The 21,034-nt window shown below is 47.3% G+C and overlaps 1 long non-coding RNA gene across 6 annotated transcripts in view; it reads left to right on the top strand.

The window, feature by feature from the left end:
• LOC307109158 overlaps positions 1 to 14,571 on the top strand; it is a 30,171-nt gene extending 15,600 nt beyond the window's left edge. Inside the window, exons 2-5 of one of the 6 annotated variants that reach the window (XR_013814381.1) lie at positions 3,362 to 3,476; positions 5,949 to 6,083; positions 8,908 to 9,026; positions 13,098 to 14,571. This is a non-coding gene — a long non-coding RNA (uncharacterized lncRNA). Of the gene's footprint in view, positions 1 to 3,361; positions 3,477 to 3,903; positions 5,375 to 5,948; positions 6,084 to 8,907; positions 9,027 to 9,255; positions 10,283 to 11,702; positions 12,567 to 13,097 lie in introns of those variants that run through there. The other 5 variants (XR_013814382.1, XR_013814383.1, XR_013814384.1 and 2 more) reach the window with 5 other exon arrangements.
• Positions 14,572 to 21,034: the final 6,463 nt, after the last annotated feature.

Consider the following 21,034-nt stretch of genomic DNA (forward strand, 5'->3'; position numbering starts at 1 on the left):
TCCATATGTGCTTCAACCAGGGACCAGGGATTGAACCTGCAACCTAGGTATGTGCCCTGTCTGGGAATTGAGCAGAAACCTTTCTGTATACAGGACGACGCTCCAATCAACTGAGCCATACTATCCAGAGACACTTTTTTATATGTTTGGAATTTTTCATAATAAAACATTTTTTAAAATTGTATATATTGATATAAGGTTAGCCAACTTTTCCCAAATAAGATTATAACAAAGTAGCTACCATTCACTAGCACCATCATTTCCTAAGAAAATACTATATAATAAAAGGCTAATATGCAAATTGTCCCCTCCACCAGGAGTTCGACCAGGGGGCGGGGCCAGCCAGCCAACCTCCTGTGTCCCCCCCTCCAAACCCTACCCTTGCGTGAATTTGTGGACCAGGCCTCTAGTGGTCTTTATAACATCAAAGATGCAGAAAGGGCTTATACTATATAATAAAGAGATAATATGCAAATTGGCCCTCATGCCCTCATGTCACAAGATGGCCGCCCCCATGTTGTCACAATATGGTTGCCCTCACGTCATCACAAGATGGCCACCCCACACTGTCACAAGATGGCCATCATAAGATGGCCACCCCCATGTCATTACAAGATGGCTGCCCCACATTGTCACAAGATGGCCGCCACAAGATGGCCACCCCCACATTGTCACAAGATGGCTGCCCCCACGTCGTCACAAGATGGCCACCACAAAATGGCCACTACCACGTCATCACAAGATGGCTGCCCCCACATTGTCACAAGATGGACAGCAGGGAAGGGCAGTTGGGGGCGACCAGGCCAGCAGGGGAGGGCAGTTGGGGGTGATTGGGCCAACAGGGGAGCAGTTTGGTGTCATCATGCCAGCAGGGGAGCGGTTATGTGTCAATCAGGCTGGCAGGGGAGCGGTTAGGGGGCTATCAGGCTGGCAGGCAGAGTGGTAAGGGGCAATCAGGCAGCCAGGCAGGCAAGTGGTTAGGAGCCAGCAGTCCCGGATTGTGAGAGGGATGCCTGACTGCCGGTTTAGGCCTGATCTCCTGTGGGATCGGGCCTAAACCGGCAGTTGGACATCCCCCGAGGGGTCCCAGATTGGAGAGGGTGTAGGCTGGGCTGAGGGACACGCCTCCGCTCCCCCACCCCCAGTGCACGAATTTCTTGCACCGGGCCTCTAATCTCTGAATAAAAGCCAGTCTGTGAGCCCCAGCTTTAAACAATCCTTCCCAAACCTGTTTTTGAAAAACTGAGATCATAGCTAATGGACAGGCTATTTCAGGTTGCGCTTGTTTGCTCTGTGACTCTGGAAGGCTGTCACTTGTCTCCTCAGTGCCAATATTTCTCTCTCAAAGACTCAGTGTTTAATCAGAAAGGTCCTCAGAGGTGTAGCATAACCTCTTACTTTTACAAATGAAAAAACTGAGGCCAAGAGAGGAAAAGTGACTTGCTGGAGGTAACATAGTGTGACTTAATGGCAGAACCTAGAGAAGAACCCAGGGCTTTTCATTGCTATTCCATGGTTGGCTCCACCCAATGTTTTACCTACTCTGAATCAATACATATTGTTTTTGTCTTAAGTTAGTGCCTGGAAAGGTAGTTGTGTAGACGTGCTGCCAGACCACCAGGCTTTAAATCTTGACCTTGCTAATTGCTGGTCGTGTGACCTTGGGTAGGTTTACCTAACTCCTCAGGCCTCAGCTTCCTCATCTGTAAAATGGGTAGGTGCTGTAATGATGGCACTCGCCTTCTAAGGTTGCTGTGAAGATTGAGCTAACGCCTTTGCAGTGCCTGCTGCATAGAAAGTGCTCGGTGTAGGGCAGTTGCCTGTATTCTTACTTCCTATGGGCAAGATGAGTTCCACAGGTTTGTTGTGGGAAGCAGGAATGACAGAGCTGGAATGGGCCTCCTGAGATCATCTGCAGGAAGTCCTTTTACAGAAAGAGGAAATGAGTCCCTGGGGGGCTATGTGAACTGCTGAGGGTCCCAGGAAGCAGTTGGTTGGCAGAAGAGGAATTAAACTCCAAAGCCCCCCCCACACACACACACACCTTTCTGGGGGCTCTGGGCTTTCCTCTGGGAGCCCGGGGTGGGGGGGTGGGTGGTCAACTCCACCTCATAGAGCCCTAAGCTAATGTCAATGCCAGTAAATTAAAGACACATGGTGAGTGCACAGAGCTTTACAGTTTACAATGATCATTTGCAAACTTGGTCCAGTGGGAGCCTTACTCTAGCTGTAGAACGTGGTAAATCCTGGAGTGAATACAGGGTGGGGCAAAGTAGGTGTTAGGGTCGCTGAAGGAGGAACACACAAGGCCAAAAGTGGTAAAGAATTATGAATTTATTAGGTCATCTGGAAAACCAGATGGGCCGAGCCCCCAAATGGCGCCAGCATCCAGGGACTGGGGAGTCGGAGTTAGAGGTTTTAAAAGACTTTAGGCGGGCTTTTTCTGGGCAGAGAATTCTCTTGGGCGGGTCCTGAGGGGAAAAATAATGGTCTTAGCAAGTGGAGTGTGGTCTAACAAGGGAAGTGTGGTCTAAGCAAAAAGGGAATGTCAGTTGTAAAGTGGCCTAAAGGTCAGTGCTCAGGGGAGGGGGTATGGATTCAATTGATTCATTTTTTGATCAGACCTAACAGTAGGTTTACAGTTGTAAGTACACAAAATACAGTTTATCCTTTTTAAAAAATATATTTTTATTTATTTCAGAGAGCAAGGGAGAGGGAGAGAGAGAAACATCAATAATGAGAATCATTGATGGGCTGCCTCCTGCAGGACCCCCTGGGGATTGAGCCCACAACCTGGGCATGTGCCATGACCAGCAATTGAATCATGACCTCCTGGTTCATAAGCTGATGCTCAATCACTGAGCCACACCAGCAGGACCAGAGTTTATTCTTGTATTATTATTTATTAACTAGAGGCCCGGTGCATGAAATTTGTGCACTTGCGGGGGTCCCTCAGCCCGGCTTGTGCCCTATCGCAGTCCAGGAGCCCTCGGGAGATATCGGACTGCTGGCTTAGGGAGTGGGCCTAAGCCGGCAGTCAGACATCCTTAGCACTGCTGCAGAGGTGCGAGAGGCTCCCCCCACCGCTGTTGCACTTGCCAGCAGTGAGCCCAGCTCAGGGTTTCTGGCTGAGCGGCACTCCCCCTGTGGGAGCACACTGACCACCTGCATTGAGTGTCTGCCCCCTGGTGATCAGTGTGCGTCATAGTGACTGGTTGTTCCACCGTTTGGTCTATTTGCTTATTAGCCTTTTATTATATAGAATTGCATATTAGCCTTTTATTATATAGGATTATTGTATTACTTTCCATATGAACTACTGTAAACCTACTTTTGCCCCACCCTGTATTTCATTTCACAGAAGGAAACCAAGGCCCCCAGGATGGACTGGTACGCAGGCCTGTTAAGTGGAGGCTCAGAAATGCCTTGACTCCTCTGGAAGTTGAGGGCTGTCCTCTTCGAAAGAATGAAGTCAGGTTTGTGTAAAATGGCCGACACCCTCTCTGCCTTTGGAAAAGTCAACTACAAAGAAGTTAACTATTAACTCCAAGTAGGGCAGAAAGGAAGGCAGTTGCTATGGCAACATCTTTGGCAGCCTATCTGTCTTCCTCGGGCTCAAACAAGGGCTTCCAGCAGGTTCCTGGTGGGGGTGGGGAAGGCCTAACGCCGAGCCCAGCTACTGCCATCGGCCAATCTCCTGCTGGATTTCAGTGGCAAGAGGATGGTGGCAGCCAATAAAGAGGCCTGGAGCTTGAGTCATCGGCCTCGAGCCAGGTTGGAATAACAAGGAGGCCGGCACACGTGACCGTTTCCATGGTGACCTCCCTTAGCAACTCAGACTGGTCCTGTTTATGCGGACTGGAAAATTCCACCCAGCCTTCAGCCTGATTTTGTTACCTTCTCTGCCGCCTTCCTGCTTGCGGGGCCCGGGATGAAGTCACAGCCAGTGTTTAACTCTTTCCCCAGCGGCGCCTGGCCCCAGTCAAATCCAGGGGCCTGGGAGGGGGGCGCATGCCCTGCACTGTGCTTGGTGCTGGAGGGGGAGGGAGGTAGTCCAAGTTGGTAGTGACAGCCGGCATTTATAGCGCAAATCATTGGAGCCTGGCACTGCTCCTGGTAGCCTCACACCCTGACAAGAGGGTAGGGCACAGGTCATTTCTATTTCACTGAGGAATAAACTTGACTCAGAGAGGTGAGGGAACTTGCCTACGCCACAGAGCACAGCCAGCATGTTGAGGAAGCAGGCTTGGAGGAGTGTGCGGCACGCTCAGGCCATTCTCTCCATGATGGCGCTCTAATGCTTGCGGTGTACAGGACCGGATGAGGTGGGGGAGGGGTGCAGAGGAGGGCGAGAGCCATGGTTTTCAGGGGAGCTGAAGGAAGGCTTCACCAAACAAGGAGGGTGACTTTGAGGCTGAGGGGAAGGATATGGAGCTGAGGGCTGGTGGGTAAGGCCAGCCCAGCCCCAGTCCTTGTTTCATCCTGTAGAACTGGCTGGGCTGGGATTCTGGCCGGGGGCAGGGAGGGAGTCAGGTCTACAAACATTGCTGCTGGGGAAGTGCTGTGTGGCTGCTGGCAGAGCCAAGAACCAGCAGCTGGAACCTGGGGCGAGGCCAGCCTCCCAGAGTCCCCACCAGCCCCAGGCCACACAGGAGCAACTTCCCGGAGCGGATGCTCGGTAGGCAGTGTGCAGAGCTACTCTGAGCTGAGGCAGGGCAATAGGAAGACCCCAACTCTGTTTTCAAGGATGTTAAGTGACAATGACAAAGAACAGAAGTCACATGCCATAGCTTAAGGTCACAGAAGATGAGTCACTGAGTGAAGGGTGTGATCACAGGAGTCTGCAGGAAGGACTGACCATTGAGCAGCCTCCTGCAGGAGGAAAGGACTCTGGCCTGGTTCCTGATGGGTGGGGCTCAGGAACCAGGTCACCATATCCTGTGAACTAGGGATCTGAGAGCAAGCAGGGCTAGAAAGAGGGGACAGAGGGACATAACTGGTTGAGCCTTACGGCCTTGGTTCAGGATGGGACAGTAAGTGAAAGGCATCTGGACAATGAGGAAGGGGGACTCAGTGTGACTTTGATGATCTGTAGCTTACTGGTCTCTGCCTGGGCCAAAAGGTCTCAGCTGAAGTCTTTGCTGAAGCACAGCAGCCATGGAAATTTCCACCCAAATTCTTTTCCCAGTGCTGTTCTCAGCTCCACCTTCCTCCCAGGCCCTGCTGAGCACAAAGTTCTTTTGCTTGGATGGGCTGCAGGCTGAGAGACAAGGGCTCCCCCAGAGACCATGACAGCCACAGAAGGTGGTCAGAGCTTCAGGCACCCAGGACACTGTGCCACCCTGGAAACTGGAATTGTCACCCCAACTGACAGGTCCCAGGATTCCCGCTCCCGGGAAGGCAAAGGGAGGAATGGCAGCTCCCACCATCTTGTCAGGGTTCTGAAACCGGGCCAGTTCTGGTGGCTGTGCCGCCCAGAGCACAAGGCCTCGGGCCCAGAACAAGCCCAGAGGCACCTAAAGGGGGAATGCGCCACTCTGCTCAGCTCTCTTGGGGGGGGGGGGGGGGGGACGGGGGAATGGGACATTGTGTATATTCATTTCTAACAGCTCCCAAGTGGACAAAGTGACTGTGTGTGAGAGGGAAGCTGGGAAGACACTGGGAGCTCTCCCCCTCCCCACCCCACCTCTCCTTGCCCAGGATCCCAGCTCCGCCCACCTCCAGTTAGGTTCTCCCACCGCTGGGGTGGGGGCCAGATGGAGCCCTGGCCTTAGGGCAATAAAGTGAGGTTACCAAACAGGACAAAATGGCATCTCTATGGTGTCTGCATGCTTTGTCCACAGCTGGGCGGTGGTGGTGGTGGGGGGTCTCCCTCAGTGAGGTTGATACAGATCACCTCTCCCACGTCTGGGCATGAGTGAGCCTGAGGTTTCTCTGTCCACTTTCAGGCTCCAGCAGTGGCACCTCATCCTCCCACCAACCTGGCTGCAAACCCCGCATTCCCATTGACCTTCAGAGGAGCCAGGAGACATGTTAACAACACAGCATCATCCAGGAAAATAGAGGCCGTGCTGAGACAGAGGGTGAGATAACTAAGGGGTGATGAAGCCGGGTGACTGGATATGCTGGCCTGAGAGGCCCTTGCAGAGGAGTGCCGTCTAGGCTGGGTAAAGAGAATGAGTCTCATCTGAAGAGCAGGGAGGTATATTCCAAGCAGATGTGTCATCAAGAGTAAAGAACATGATTCTGGAAATGCCAGGGGTGCTGCAGAGACCAGTGTGGGAAGCTCAGAGAGCCTCTGGCAGATTTTCTTTTTTTTTTTTTAATTAGATAGTTGAGGTATCTGGCCTCATTACAGACAGAATAATTTTTATTTTTTTATTTTATTTTTTTAAAATACATTTTATTGATTTTTTACAGAGAGGAAGGGAGAGGGATAGAGAGCCAGAAACATCGATGAGAGAGAAACATCGACCAGCTGCCTCCTGCACACTCCTTACTGGGGATGTGCCCGCAACCAAGGTACATGCCCTTGACCGGAATCGAACCTGGGACCTTTCAGTCCACAGGCTGACGCTCTATCCACTGAGCCAAACCGGTTTTGGCATCAGGCAGATTTTCTATACCTGTGTTCTGTCCCTTGCCCCATGGCCACCACCCACCTCAATCCAGGCCTCCATGACCTCTGGCCTGCCTGGGCTGCAAAAATGGACTCCAGTGCCCGCCCCTCTGCCACCTCTCCCCCCTCAGCCACCTTGCTAAGAGCGGCCACGGCATTTCCCAAAGCCAGGGCCCCTCCCCGCTCAGGAGTCATCCTCTGCCCAAAGAGTCGAGTTCAAACCCTTCTCCAGGAAATTCAAGCTCTGGCAGACCTCACTTTAGTGTCCCTTCCTGCTTCCCCTACTTTCTAGTGGGTTCCCATCACTTAATGAGCTGTAAGCTCCACTCCACCCCAGTCACTGTACAGCTCTACTATGACTTTAGCCCCAGGAAGGATCCATAATGCTATGGGCTTGTTTTTACCTGGCATGTGTTGAGAAATACACGATTGGCAAAGTTCCTGGAACTGGGTGACCTCTGCCCCCTTGTTCTACAAGACTTGTTTCTGTGGGATGTGGGCCGCAGCTGTGTTGAGAAAGAATGAACACACACGGAAGATGTGAAATGTTTAATGAGCTTCTTGCTGGGTGTGCAATGCGTCTGTGATGCTAACACAAACATCTGCCTGGCACCTCAAAGTGGGTGACTGAGCAGATCACAGGTGGGGATGCAAGAAGGTAAACATGATTCACTGGGAAGCCTCCCTATTCCTTCAGGCTATTTCTGAGGGTCCACTCAGCAGGCCTCAGAGGGTGAGGAACTAGAGGCCCAGCACCAGTGAGGGCTGGACACACTGCCTCCCCGCAGTGAGTCATACAGGGGAATGACAGCAAGCCTGAGCCTTCCCCTCGCTCCCTCCACTCCAGGGTGAATGCCCAGCTGGAGCTCCATGGGGCCCTAAGGCGGCCTTCGGGTTTTCTCTCCTGCCTTCGCGGATCACAGTCTGTCTAGATTCTTCCTTCAGAGAGGGAAGCAGTTCCCCCTTACGCAGTACCAGCTCCATGCAGTCACTCCATCCTGATGGCGGTGCGTTCATGTCAAATCTAACTCATCTTGTTCCTGTAGTCACATCAAATCGCCTCAACACTTCCTTCTTCCTTACTAGCAATACTCAGCACAATTCCCCAGTCCTTAAACATCACAACAACCTGCTGAAAACCCCCCTTACCACTGAGCTACTATGGCCAGTGCCTCTGTAGGACATTCCAGGAGGGGGAACCCGGTTCTCTCACAGCCCCTTCCGCGCTGGCTTTTGGGTGGCTCAGTCACACTGCACCTTCTGGGCATCCGTCACCAGGCTCTCTTCACTGCTCTGCTTGGGTTTCTAATCTCAAGACATCCTGTTCCAATTTATTCAGCATTCAATAGACACGTGTGGCGCTTCTGTTGTGCGCCAAGCACTACGTTACCAAGACAGACCCCCTAGGCCTCCGTTTCCTCATCCCTCTGAGGGGGTAACAGCAGCACCTCCCTCACAGGGTGGTGGAGAGAACTGAAGAGAGATCATGCCCGGTGCTCTTTAGATGTCACAGAACAGAAAGCTGCATGCTGGGTTCCCTGTCCTGCACACACACCAGGGGCAATGGAGGGCCAAGGAGAGCCGGGGCAGTCAGCTCTCTGCTGGGGAGAGGAGGTCAGTGAGTCTCTGCTGGGCGGGGGCTGAAGCTGCTCCTCTGAGAGCCATGCTCTGGCCGCTGCTGCCCCTCTGTCCTCCCACAGCTCCCAGTGCTACAGCTGCGCCGCCACACCCAGGCCTTCTAGAAAGATCCACAGAGCAGGCTGCAGGGCCCAGCGCCAGACACATTATGTGGGGAATAAACTAAAGGGAACTAGCCGCATGGAGCTCTGGGGCTGGGGGTGGGGAACTGCTCTTTCAAGATACCTTTGTCCCCTCCCCAGAGGCGGGTTCTATCACACACAACCCTTCGGAGTCTTCGGGGAGGTGCGTTTAGAAGATGGATGCTTTTCTCAGGAAGATGAGAGGAAAATGTTTCCCTTATTCTTCTACCTAGTGCTGCCCGTGTCTGTGTGGGAGAGGCCAGGGGCTGCCTCTTCCGGGCAGCATTTTGGGGGAAGACCAGGGTTACACAGCCCCTTCTAGCCCTCACCACCCCCTTTTCCTCTTTCATGTGATTTATTTTGCTAGAGGGTATATTTGATGTTTTCTTCTTTCCCGATTCAGCTTTTAGAATGACTATTTTCACACGTCAGTGTTTGTGTTCATGGTTAGAGGTTATTTTTAAGGGTGGAATTTCTAACACTATACATTTCCATCACATTTAGGAATCCTTAACTTTTATCCCCTAGGGTAGAACAAGAAATAACGTCAAGAATTATTTCTGGACTCTTTCCAGCTCAACAACAGGCCCGAGCTTGTATCAATGTTTCAGCCAGTGAGGCAAGTGAACCGATGACTCTTGACATTGGTAAGTAAAATGGAATCTCTAACTTTTTTGTTATTAAAAGACGAAACTTTCAGGTCATTATGAATTATATTCTAGAGGTCAGGTACTCCTCGGCTGACAACAGATAAGTTCTTACTTTCTATATCGTTTCCCAGTTCTGGGTAGTGGTTAGTGCCCCCTCACCCCCTACTTCCTATGAAGCACTCAGAGGATTATACTACCCTCCATCCCTCCCACCCCAGACCTATTTTCCATAGCATATATCTTTGTTGTAGATATCACAAATACAATTACCACATTGTATTGTGATTGGTTTACAATTATTCGGGATTAAAAATGTTTCTCCTTTAGCCACTTCCAATTGCTGTTGATCTCTCTTCCGCATAATGGAGCTGTGAGCTGAGTCATCCCTGGGTTTTTTCCTGTGGCAGGATCTGGCTGCTCTGCACAGGAGGGAGCTGAACGTTTTGTGCAGTCATTGTTCCAGAGATCAGCTCTGGACGGCGGGCGGCAGGAGGGGGCTGGGAACTCCAAATTCCTCGTCTTTGGAAAACAAGCAAGTTGTTTCTTTGGGACACCCATTGCACTTCTAGAACAGTCTCTGGTAATGCAGGATTAGAAAAAAAAAAATCACGGATGAGATTGAAATCAAACAAGAGGCCTGGAGGGGATCCAGGTGTAGCTGAAGCCTCACCTCGGCTGGCCTCTGGACCCCAGAGCCAAATACAAAGGGCCCCAGAAGCTTCTCCCTTGAGTAAGCCTGGCTGAAAAGGGAAGGATTCGGGCATTCTTTGGCCTTGGTGTGAGTCTGGGGATTAGGTAGAGCCCTCATTCTAAATTATTGCTACTTTAGCCCTTTTCAGTGCTCTACCTCCTTGAAGCCAAAACCAGGATCTAAAATCCCCCATGTTCTCCTCCCATCGCTTTGTTCACTGCATTTTATAGACTTAGCATCATCACTTCTGTCATCTAATCTCCTCATTCTACACGGAAGAAAATTGCTGAGAAGTTATTTGGGTTAGTGCCCAAGGTCACATTGGTGTTCCTCCCTGGAGTGATTGCCAGAAACCAAGGACCTCCTATTTTTAGCCTGGGCTTTTTGAGGGTGGGGGCAGGGAACAAGAGACAACCAGCTAAAATGGATTTGCCCTCTAAATTGGTATCTTTAGGCTCAGATGAAGACTAGATTTTTAGACTGAGGAGGATAATGAAGTACCAGCAGAAAGAGCAGCAGCTATCAACCGGACATTCTGAAGTTAATTGGAACATGGATGCAGGCAAGGGGAAAAATGCCTGGAAAAAATGCAGTTTTGTGAAAGATCTTCTTAAATCATAGAGTTGAGAGAAGGCACATATTAATCTCATCAAAGAACATGGTGATTTTACCCTCTTGTTTAAATCAATATATGAAGGAGAGGAGGTAGGAATCAGAATATTGTAAAGACTGTTTTGTGAAGCAAAAGCTAGGAGAGAGGAAGGCAAGCAATGTTTGGGCCTGAACAGTAAAAACAGGAGTCAGTGTCCATAATCATCTCTAAAATATTTTTCATTTACCAATCAGAAAAGAAAAATTAGAATTTTCTCTCTGGCCTTGGCAAGCCATCTCTTAGCACGGTGCTGAGGTGCTTTCAAATCCTGTTTCTTTCCCCAAACCCAAGGAGAATGAATCAAATAATATACAGCCATTTTCACAATCTAAGAAAAATGCTATAATCTGTAACGGGAATGGGAATGACCAGGTTAGGGACATTCTGACAATTATTTTAAGCACTTTAGGGCTCTTAACATTCATCCCATGGGCTCCAGAGTGGGACAAAGATCATAGATAACAGAGGGGCCTAGGTCCTCCCCCGGAGGCTGACAGAAGTCCTGGGAGACGGTGAGCAGGGGGCTGGGAGGTGAGGGGGGAGGCACCATTAAGTCTAAATTCTGGGATTCAAGAATAGGTTCTGGTACTAATTAGCTGTGTCTGATTTTAGGCAAATCACAAACTCCCAGGCTCCCCAATCCCCATTTGTAAAAGGAGGTGACTCAGTTTTCCTCCTTTCAGTGCTAAGATTCTGTAAAAATTTTCCAGTCCCAGAGCAGACTCAAGACGTGTCTGAAGGGAACCATCTGCATCTCAGTAACATTCCACTCGGGAAGGGAAGGGGGAGAAGAGAGAAAGGGAAAGATTAAACCAGGGTCCCTCAGTAGCTGCTTAAATTGGCCCTGCTTTATTGGGGTGCAGGAGGGGTGGGGTCTGCATGAGGCAGTACCCTCACTTGCTAGAGACCCCAGGCCAGCTCCTCAACCCTTTCACAACCACTGTCATTTACAGGAGCCAAAGGGGTTTTAAAGAGGATTGATTTTATCAGTTCCTGTCTTTATTTAGTTGCCATTCTAACCTATATCGGGTCACTAAACTCCATCTTCCCCTCTTGGAATTTACTGCCTAAAGACGAGCCATTTTAGATATTAAATTAATGGGTGACTTTGACAAAGGAAGAAAAAGCAGGCCTAGGCTGAAAACTGAAGAAGGGGGAAGGGGAGGCCAACCCACGCGTAGGGAATGGGAGGAGGGGCGGCCAGGAAGCCCGCGCCCGGCGCCTGCTCCCCCTCCCCCAACGCCCCTTCCTAGGCCGAGCGCAAGCCCTGGGGGCGGGGCGCGCCTGCGCAGTGGCGCGCTGCGCCAACCGCCGGCTCCGCGAGGCTGCTAGAACCTGCTGGAACCGGTTGGAACCGGTGACGCCCGGAAGCCAACACCTCACAAAGGCAGGCGGCGGCTCACTGCCCGCGTATCCCTGCGCCGGGCTGGCGGGGGTGGGTGCCGGGCCGCGCCCCTCCCCCAGCCTCGTCCCCTGCCCAGGCCTGGAAACGCGGCAAACTAAGGGGAGCGGAGCCGCGGGGACCCCGCGCCGCGTCACCCTGGTTTTGCCTTCCCTGTGCAGCCACTTTGGCTGCGTGGAAACCTGTGTGGGGAGCCCCCGGTGCCATTGTCCCCAGTCCCTCAGGCCTCGCCGGGGAGGCAGGGCTCTTCGCTGCCTGGGCCCCGGGTTTGCGGTTCCGTGTCCGGAGCCCAACTCATTGAGCTTCCCCTGTGGGGAGAGCCTGGGCGGCTAACAGAAAGCCGAACTGCAGGAAGAAAAGGCTGTCAGAAGTTTCTGCCGTCCTTCCAGCTCCAAGTCAAAAGGCCTTCGGAATGCGGCCAAACCAGAAACGATGGAGGCTGTGAAACAGCCCGAAAAGCGACTCCTCACGGTGACCGAGCAGCCTGTCCGGCATGGCTGCCCGAGGCCGCTGTGTCCTCAGAGGCCACCCCTCGCTGTGTGGGATGCTTTATGGAGGGCACGTAACTCAGCTCTGACAGCGGGTTTGGGTTTTGAGGAGAGAAAAGCCTAGGCACATAGGAAGGGCCCACTTTGGGGAAGAACGAGTTAACCCAGGCTCGATTGAAAGTGTCTCAGCAGGCGACCAAAAGCATGGCGTCTAGCTGGCAGGAAGGGCAACAACGAAAGACGTTAAGCATGAAAATAACCACAGCGAGCCACCCAGACGCCTCCGGTTGTGGAGGGCTCTGAGGTGGGTGCCGACTCCTGCCGGAGACAGCAGTCCATCGTGTGTCAGACGTTTTGTTAGAGGGTTTCCACAGTTAGTAGAATTGTTAAGCAGATAATCCAGACCCCTGGGTTTCTCACATAAAAGGGTAATCAGAACGTGGTATAACCCCAGAACCAACTCACAGGACGTGAGCAGTTTGGGGGGAAAACCTCAGCACTTTGCCACAGCCAAAATGGCTGCGGTCTGTTACGTAATGAAAACCCGTATTAACCTGCCTTGGAAAAAGCACTAAATAGTACCCACTGAACTCCGAGGAAAGGTATTTCAAAGCTGCTAAAAAATTCCCAAGCAATGGCTCTGAGGTTTTGTGAGCTGTTTGATGGTTGACTTAAATGTGATTTCCATTGTTTTTGCCTAAAATTTCAGCTCAAATCTACTTGCTAGTGAGTCTTAAATGTTTCTGGGTACATGGTTTGCAATTATTTTGCATAAACGGTTAGAAAAAAAACTAGAAAAGCTTGTAAACCAGATTCTATTTTTAACCTTTTCTAGGAACTACTTTTGCTTCCCTCACAAAGGCTGCGGAGGGTTACTGAATGCCAACAGCGTGAGTTGTCCTTCGCCCATAAATACGCCTCTCCCGGCTCTGCGGCAGGCATTCAGGCAGCGAGCGCAGAGGTGACTGCAGAGGCCGAGGCACTACTTGAGGAAACCAGATAAGTTTTTTTCTATTAAAAAGAGCTAGAAAATAACATTATTTAGGAAATGTAAATAGCGAAGGTGCTTACTGAGATATTGCTTAGCATTAATATTTTAACCTTTATAACAAAGATCTTACTTAAGGGAAAATATAATGAAGACTTATCTAAAAAGTAGTTTCAGAAAGGAAGAGAGAAGAAAAATATTTCCAGAACATGACGGAGATTAAGAGATGAAACTTCTTTACGAAGTAAAAATAATTTTCAAGGAAATGGCTGATAGGATTGCAAAGCCTGAACTAAAAAAAAAAAAAAAAAAGCCTTAAATAAATGGAAGGGCAAACTAAAAATACCATTAAACCGTAGGTGACATAATTGTCATTTAAAGAAAGTTGGAGATGGTTAAACTATATATTAAATGCCGTATTTAAAAGAGAAAATTGAAGGTGATTTAAGAGAGGCCTTCAAATTCATGGCGCAGGAAAGATTGTCATTTGAAGCCAAATTGCTCTTACGGCATTAGCAGCTCAAAATGGGGCAATTGTTAATTTAGAAGTCGTAGGATAAAATTTTGGAGAAAAATTTGAAGTGGAAAACTTGGAAGACAGAAGTGTACAGGAAGGTGAAGAAAAAGACTTAGAGAAGACAGGAAAATAGAAGATACAACATGTATTTTAGAAGACAGAAAAACTAAGTCCAAAAGGTAGAAAGCAGAAGAGAAAGTGTTGAGACAAACTAACCAAAGCAACTAAGGGCACAGATACAAATGTAGTAGAAAACCAGAAGATACAGATTTAATAGAAAAGTAGAAAATGAGAAGATACAAGTTTAGAAAAATAGAAGATAGAAAATGAGATACAGATAAAGTAGAAAATAGAAGATAGAAAATGAAGATACAAGTTTAGAAAAATAGAAGATAGAAAATGAGATACAGATAAAGTAGAAAACTAGAAGAGAAAATGAGAAGATAACAGTTTAAGTAGAAAAATAGAAGATAGAAAATGAGAAGATAAAGTTAGAAAAATAGAAGATAGAAAATGAGAAGATACAAGTTAGAAAAATAGAAGATAGAAAATGAGAAGATACAAGTTAGAAAAGTAGAAGCTAGAAAATGAGAAGATACAAGTTAGAAAAATAGAAGCTAGAAAATGAGAAGATACAAGTTAGAAAAGTAGAAGCTAGAAAATGAGAAGATACAAGTTAGAAAAGTAGAAGCTAGAAAATGAGAAGATACAAGTTAGAAAAATAGAAGCTAGAAAATGAGAAGATACAAGTTAGAAAAGTAGAAGATAGAAAACGAGAAGATAGAAGGTTGTCAAGAAAAGTATTTCAGCTAGAAGATAGTACAGGAACAAAAGGAGGAAATTAAATTTTTAATAATTTATAATTTAATAAGAATTTATTATAAAAGCCCATGAGTTTAATTTCAAAACTAAGGGTAGGATGTTTTTTGGAAGACTTAAAAAAACTTGAAAGGTTTAAATACATTAGTTTAGTTCTCCTTGGAAAATTTAAAGGACTTTCATAACTGAAGTAATTCGAGATCAAGAATAATCATCAACTTAACGCTTTTGGTTTGGACTGAGCTCAGATGATTTAAACCCGAGGACTAGCGTTAATTGTCAGCTGACCAGGTGCCAGCAGAAGTGGACTCAGGAAGCTAGGAAGACAGGAGCGACAGACAGGACCCCAGGAGCCAGTGTGGTGAAGGCAGGACTGAGCCGCCAGCGGCGATCGTGAAGATAGGCCAGGAGCCCGGGAGCCAGAGCGCGAGGAGGAGCTAGCGCGGAGGAAGGAGCGGAGGAAGGAGCGCTGAGGCGGTGCAGCTAGGAGAGGCCTCCGGGAAGGAGGAGGAGCCAGTGCGGTGTGCCGACGCCGGCGTGCGACTTGGCGACCACGCGGAGGCGGCGAGCAGGCGTGTGGAGGAAGGAGGATGGAGGATGGAGGATAGATAGCGGAGCCTAGAGCAGCGGGCGTCCCAGTGTGCGAGGCCGCGTGCGGGCAGCCAGTGGTGGTAAAAGTCCGGGAGGTCGGCCGCGCCCTGGTTTTTGGTAACGAGTATGGTAACCTTTCCTTTACTAATGGTAATGGGGGAGTTGTACTGAAGCGGCAAGGGCTTTCTTATGGAATGTAGGCCGATTTCCGGGTGTTGTAGGTTTCTCTTTTTCAGGCTTATTTTCTCATGCATCTTGTCTGAAGCTTTTGAGGGCAGACTTCCAAGGCCCGGAGGAATGGTAGATGGCAAGTTTTATGGTTTTTGTCTTTTAACCAATTTGAGGGAAACATGAATTGAGACAAAATTTAAGGCAACTTTTGTAAGCGGCCTTTTTTTTTTTTATAGCTTGGGGTAATGAAACATTTGAGTTTTGTGAATGTCAAGTTTGGGCGTGTATGGGGGGAAAGTTTTTGTGGGGGGGGCAAAATGTCTTGAGTTCTTTTCCCTTAGGTCTGTCTAGAATCTCAAAGGCAAATGACTCAAGGTAACAGAAAAAAAGAAAATCCAGTATCAGGATAATCAGAACACCACAGGTTTACAGTTTCTAGAAATTAGAGCACGAGCAGTTCTCACTTTGAGGTCTGTGGAGGAGCTGTGCATTGGAAAAATGGCTGGTAGTTATTCTTTCTTTCCACCCCATAATCAGATTTTTTAAAGTATGTAATCCTTAAAACTTTATTTGAAGTATTTCGGGGTGTTCTTAACAGGGAAAAGGGTGGGGGGAGCAAAATGTTTTTTTCTAAGACTTTCCACAGATGCTATAGTGCTATTGGCAAACTGGGTTAGAGAAGGATTGGGCCGATATGCTGTTGGCAACACCGCCTTTAGGGATTGGAGCTGCTGCTTTCTTCTTGGAAGAGAATTCCCAGGTGAAGCGGGAAGGTACAGCACAGTGCAGCTTTGGTTCACATTCAGTCATCTCAGGAGAACTTCAGAAGATCTTGACTAGGCCAAATGTTGAAGTTAAGTTTTCAAATAATGTGACTTTTAAAGTAACTTTTATTAAAAGGGGAGGAGCAAATTTTGGTAATTAACCTTTGTCAGTAGCTTGTTATGGTTGGGGTTGGGAGGGTTGGGTTTAGGTAATTGTTTAGTTTATGATTTCAGATAAACTCATGCCAGACAACTTAAGTACTTAGGATGAAAAAACTAAGAAATCTCAACTTCCATGTTGGCAAGTAACTCCCAATCTTCAAGTTTTTGTTTTCCCTCAATTTTTGAATTGAGCAGCTGGGAAGTTTCATGAAGATCCACTGGATTCAAAATGTAGGGCCTGGGGAAGGAAAGTGTTGGACGGGGTGGTCTAGCCCGCTGGGCTGACAAAGATAACATCTTGGGGATTTTTTGAACACTAAAGTTTGGATATGGTAGTGTGTGTTGGTTCTCTTTTGGAATTTTTTTCAGGTGGTTTAATAAAAGTTAATGCTATAGGAGCTTCAGAGCAGAGGAAGTGGCTTAATGATCCTGAAGGGATTTCTTCTGATGGTAGCTATTGTGTTATCAAGTAAGACCCTATTTTTAATTGTACATAAGCAAGTGTGTTTTTTTAGTGTAGGAAAATATTTCTCCTTTGACTGCAAAACAAGATGTTAAGGTATGCTTTAAAATTATTGTCAATTGTATATTTTATGTTTGCATCCTAAGTATTGGTAAATCATAACTGATAAAAGAAAGGGTGGGCTTTGTTGATGAGGGAGGGGAAATCTTTTTTTCTGTAGACTTTTTTCAGATAACATCTTCTGAGTCATAACCAGCCTGGCAATAATGATGGCCTAGATGGAGAGGGAACAACTCCTTGGTGAATGATAAGTAAAAGCAGAAAAGATTATATTTCATACCTTCATTGGGGAAAAAGCATAACCCTGAGATCCTAACTACTGATGAAAACATTGTCTGCATATGCCAGAAAAGCAAATGAAAGCTACCAATTTAAAGTTAATGGAATCTACCATTTTAAAGTTACGGCTTACCAAGCTATACCCACAAAAAAAATGAATCGAGAAATTAAATAATGAATTGAGAAATACAATGAAGATCATATGTCCATCTCAAAATACTGCTTTTACAAAAGCAGAATATAAATGAAATGAAAATGATAATACTACATAAATCCCGGAATAAAAGAAGCTGAAATAATTCAGAGGAGTTGGGATCAAGTGGATTCAGAGGAGAGGAGGCTGTGCTGTGTGCCAATCTTTCGTTTGCCTCAGACAGGTTCTCTTCGTTATCAGAAGAGTTGCTTCATTTCATCTGGGAGCAGAAAACAGCAGGCAACTGTTAACAGATAAGTTTAACTTGCATCTGCAGTACTGCATGTCAGGGCTAAGTGCTTGTTTACTAAGAGCTGTGGGGGTCTTCAGTACTGAACATGGCCCCTTCCTGGTCCGTTCCCTGAGGACTCAGGATGGTGAGGAATTTTCCCATTCAGCCTTTTTAAGGTTAGACAGGACGTTGTACCTGTGGCTTCCATGATGGGATAGCACCTCACTCAGAGGCAAGTTAATTCTTGAAGCCTCTCCAGATTAGTACTTAATAAAACTGAATTTTTTGTTTATCACGGAATAATTGAAAAACCCTATGAAAGAATAGGATAAGATGTGCTGTTAATCAGATGTTAATCTTGCTAAAATTTAAAAGTTGTGTTGTATGTTGTGCAGAAAACCATTAAATCGTTCAAAATAAAACATTTAATAGAGAATGTATGCTTTTAGGAAGCAGCTGTCTCCTTATTTAAATAAAATACTGTTTGTTTTGTGGTTAGTGTTGGGCAATCTTGGGGGGATTCTTCTCTAATCTTTCAGAAACTTTGCGAACACTCTTTAATGGACAAGATCAGGAATTGAGCGGAAGAAGGACTTTAACTCTTAAGGCAGGAAACACAAATTTTATTCTTCATAAATTGATGAGCATTTAATAATGCCAGGCACATGGCAATAGAGGGCCTCTAAATAAGGAGTAAGTGCCTCTTAGGACAGGTGGGAGATAATCAGGAAAACAGGTAACTGCACCTACACTGTTTCCAGAAAGTCCAGGGGTCTATAAACTTAGAGCAATAAAATACTGTTTACATATCCAAAGTTTGCATGTTAACTTCAATGCTTATGTCCATCTCACCCAGTATTAGCTAATGTTCACACTATTGGCCTTTTATGTAGACACAAGTGGGGCATGTGGGTTTTTTAAGAATTTTCCTTTGCAGAGGCTTCATTTCATCCCTCATGAAGCTGTTCAGGACTTTGACTTGCATCTAGCGCTTGGCTCTGCCTTCTGTTCTCCTAGTGTGTGAGACCTTGCAGTGAGTTTCTCAGCATACTCAAGTAACATTCCCCCTCTGGATCTTCGAGGGAAGGGAGGAGGGGGTGGGGCTTACTTGTCAGCTTTTTTTTTACAGACTACACAGAATGCGGTTGTCTTGACCTCAGGTCTGTCTGTTCTGTTGGCAAGTAATGCAGTACTGTTCTGATCCGCTGCTATTAGAATCATTGTGAGACGACTGGAGTATGATTAAAAGTTGTGTTTGCCCCAATGCTTGGAGTAGTGATTGTTGAAGGAAAACCCAGCTGAGTGATAAAGGCTGTGTGTTGAGGACATTTCTGCAGCTTTAAGTATTCATGTTTGTGATTGAAGCCAAGTAACCTTTTGCTGTGCTTTAGGTAAAACGCTTTTTGTTCTTTCCTGGTAGGGGGGTGGGGAGGGCACTGAAGCCTTTAGTCTTTTCCAGATGCAACTTAAACTCAGTGACAAGAAATAACCCCAAACAAGCAAGTCTTCAAGAAATTTACCTGGCAAGTGGAAATGTTAATACAGTTCAGTGGTCTTAGTGCATTGTTGTGTGGGTTTCTCTCTCCCCTCCCTTGGTCTTAATTCTTACACACAGGAACATGCAAAACAGCAGACGTATGCGAAGGGCCAGAGAAGCCAGCCCCAGTAAGGAAAAATAGCTTATTTACTTAAACAAACAAATATTCGTATTCTGTGTGGGGATTGGGAGCCACTAGTTCTTTCAGGTGGTATTCTTCAGACTAGAAGGAGCTGCCAGTGCATTCACCAGTGGACAAAATGAGGACAACAGGTGACCGAGCCTTTTCTGTTTCATACCAAGTCAGTCACGGGTAAAGAACTTAGTGTGGAATAGGCTTCAGCTTTATGCTGGAGCAAATAGTTCGCACATGAGCACGTTGTTGGCCTGGGGGCGGAGGGGTGAGGTGGGCGCTAAGCCTTGTTCTTTAAGATTTTTCAGGTATACCTCACTAAAGGCACCGAAGGCTTAAAGTAGGACAACCCGGAGCCTTCCTGTGGCAAGAGACAACAAAGCGCTCTTATACTCAGGTCAAAAGGGTGTCGGCCTCGTAACCCCATCCTCTCAGAAACGAGGACTTGCCTTAACCCTTGGCAGGCATGCAGTGGTCCTCTTTCCTGGGGAGTGAAGCGCCCAAAGGGATGCCTGCATACCTTGTAAACCCCTGGGCTTGTCCGAACATTGAATTAAGCTGTTTTTATAGCAGCTCTTAAAGCCTGAACAAACTTCAAGTGATGCTTGAAGGGGCGGGAAAGGGGTAAAGCGGCAACCCCTTTTCCCTAGCTTTTCCAGAAGCCTGTTAAAAAGCAAGGTCTCCCCACAAGTGACTTCTCTGCCACATCGCCACTCCCTGCCTGTGGCCTAGCGCAGACCCTTCACCCCTCACCTCGGTGCTGCCAGTAGCTCGGATCCTTGGCCTGGTCCATACCTGTCGCAAGGTAACAGCGGTCTGAGGTCTTGGTGGGTTGCACTACTAGAAAGGCCATTAATTTGCCTGCAAATGGTTGTTACTAAAACCACACTGAGCTCTAAAAATGTTTTAAATATTCAGCACTATTACCAGTGATTAAAACTGACTTAAACCAGTAAATGCAGAATAACATTTATTTAAAAACTGCAATGTTGGGTGGGAACTTGTAACTGAAGATAGGTTTTAGTGGTTGAGTGGGTGGGATTGCACAATTCTCTGCTAAGACTTTTGCAGGTGAACATACAGATTTGGCCAAGCTAGCATCTTAGCTGAAGCAGATTCTCCAGTGCTCTTCACTAGGGCTTGTAAAGGTTTTTCTTTTCCTGAGAAAACAACCTTTTGTTTTCTCAGGTTTTGCTTTTTCGCCTTTTCCTAGCTTTTTAAAAAAAAGCAAAAGATGCTGGTGGTTGGCACTCCTGGTTTCCAGGACAGGGTTCGAGTCCCTGTGGCGTCTTTGCTTGAATAACTCTGCCTTAAGGATCCCCCCCCCCCCTCCCGCTTTCCTCTTTTCTTCAGGGCCAGCTGTTGGGAGTAAAGTAGCTTTTGAAGTCGACAGAATCCTGAGTCAGTTTGTATTTACTGGAGACAATGTAACTGCCTTATTTTTTATTTTCAGGTATTTTCCATGCATCTTGTGTTGAGAAGCCTTACAATGAACTTTTTAAAAAATGATTTTTTAATTCTTTAGTGAGGGAGGGGGATTGAACCAGCAACCTTTTAGTGCCTGGGACGACTGATACACAACCAACTGAACCACACTTATTACGGCTAAAAACTTTATAAAGATTTTATATAAATAAAAATTTAAAAGGTCTTCATTGGTGTGATTCTTTCCCTGAGGAGATGGGAGAAATGGGTGTTCTGTGGGGGTCCCACCTTGTTCCTGTTTAACTTGTGGTCTAATAACAAGTAGACATCCCTGTGATACAGCACAATCTTCAAGTAGCGGAGGGACGTGTGGTGGGTGAGGGACCCAAATAGCACCCCCAGAAACCAATAGGACCTTGAAGCAGCCCGTTGCTGTCA

The sequence above is a fragment of the Cnephaeus nilssonii genome (assembly GCF_951640355.1).
Source record: "Cnephaeus nilssonii genome assembly, chromosome: 13".
Lineage (NCBI taxonomy): Eukaryota > Metazoa > Chordata > Mammalia > Chiroptera > Vespertilionidae > Cnephaeus > Cnephaeus nilssonii.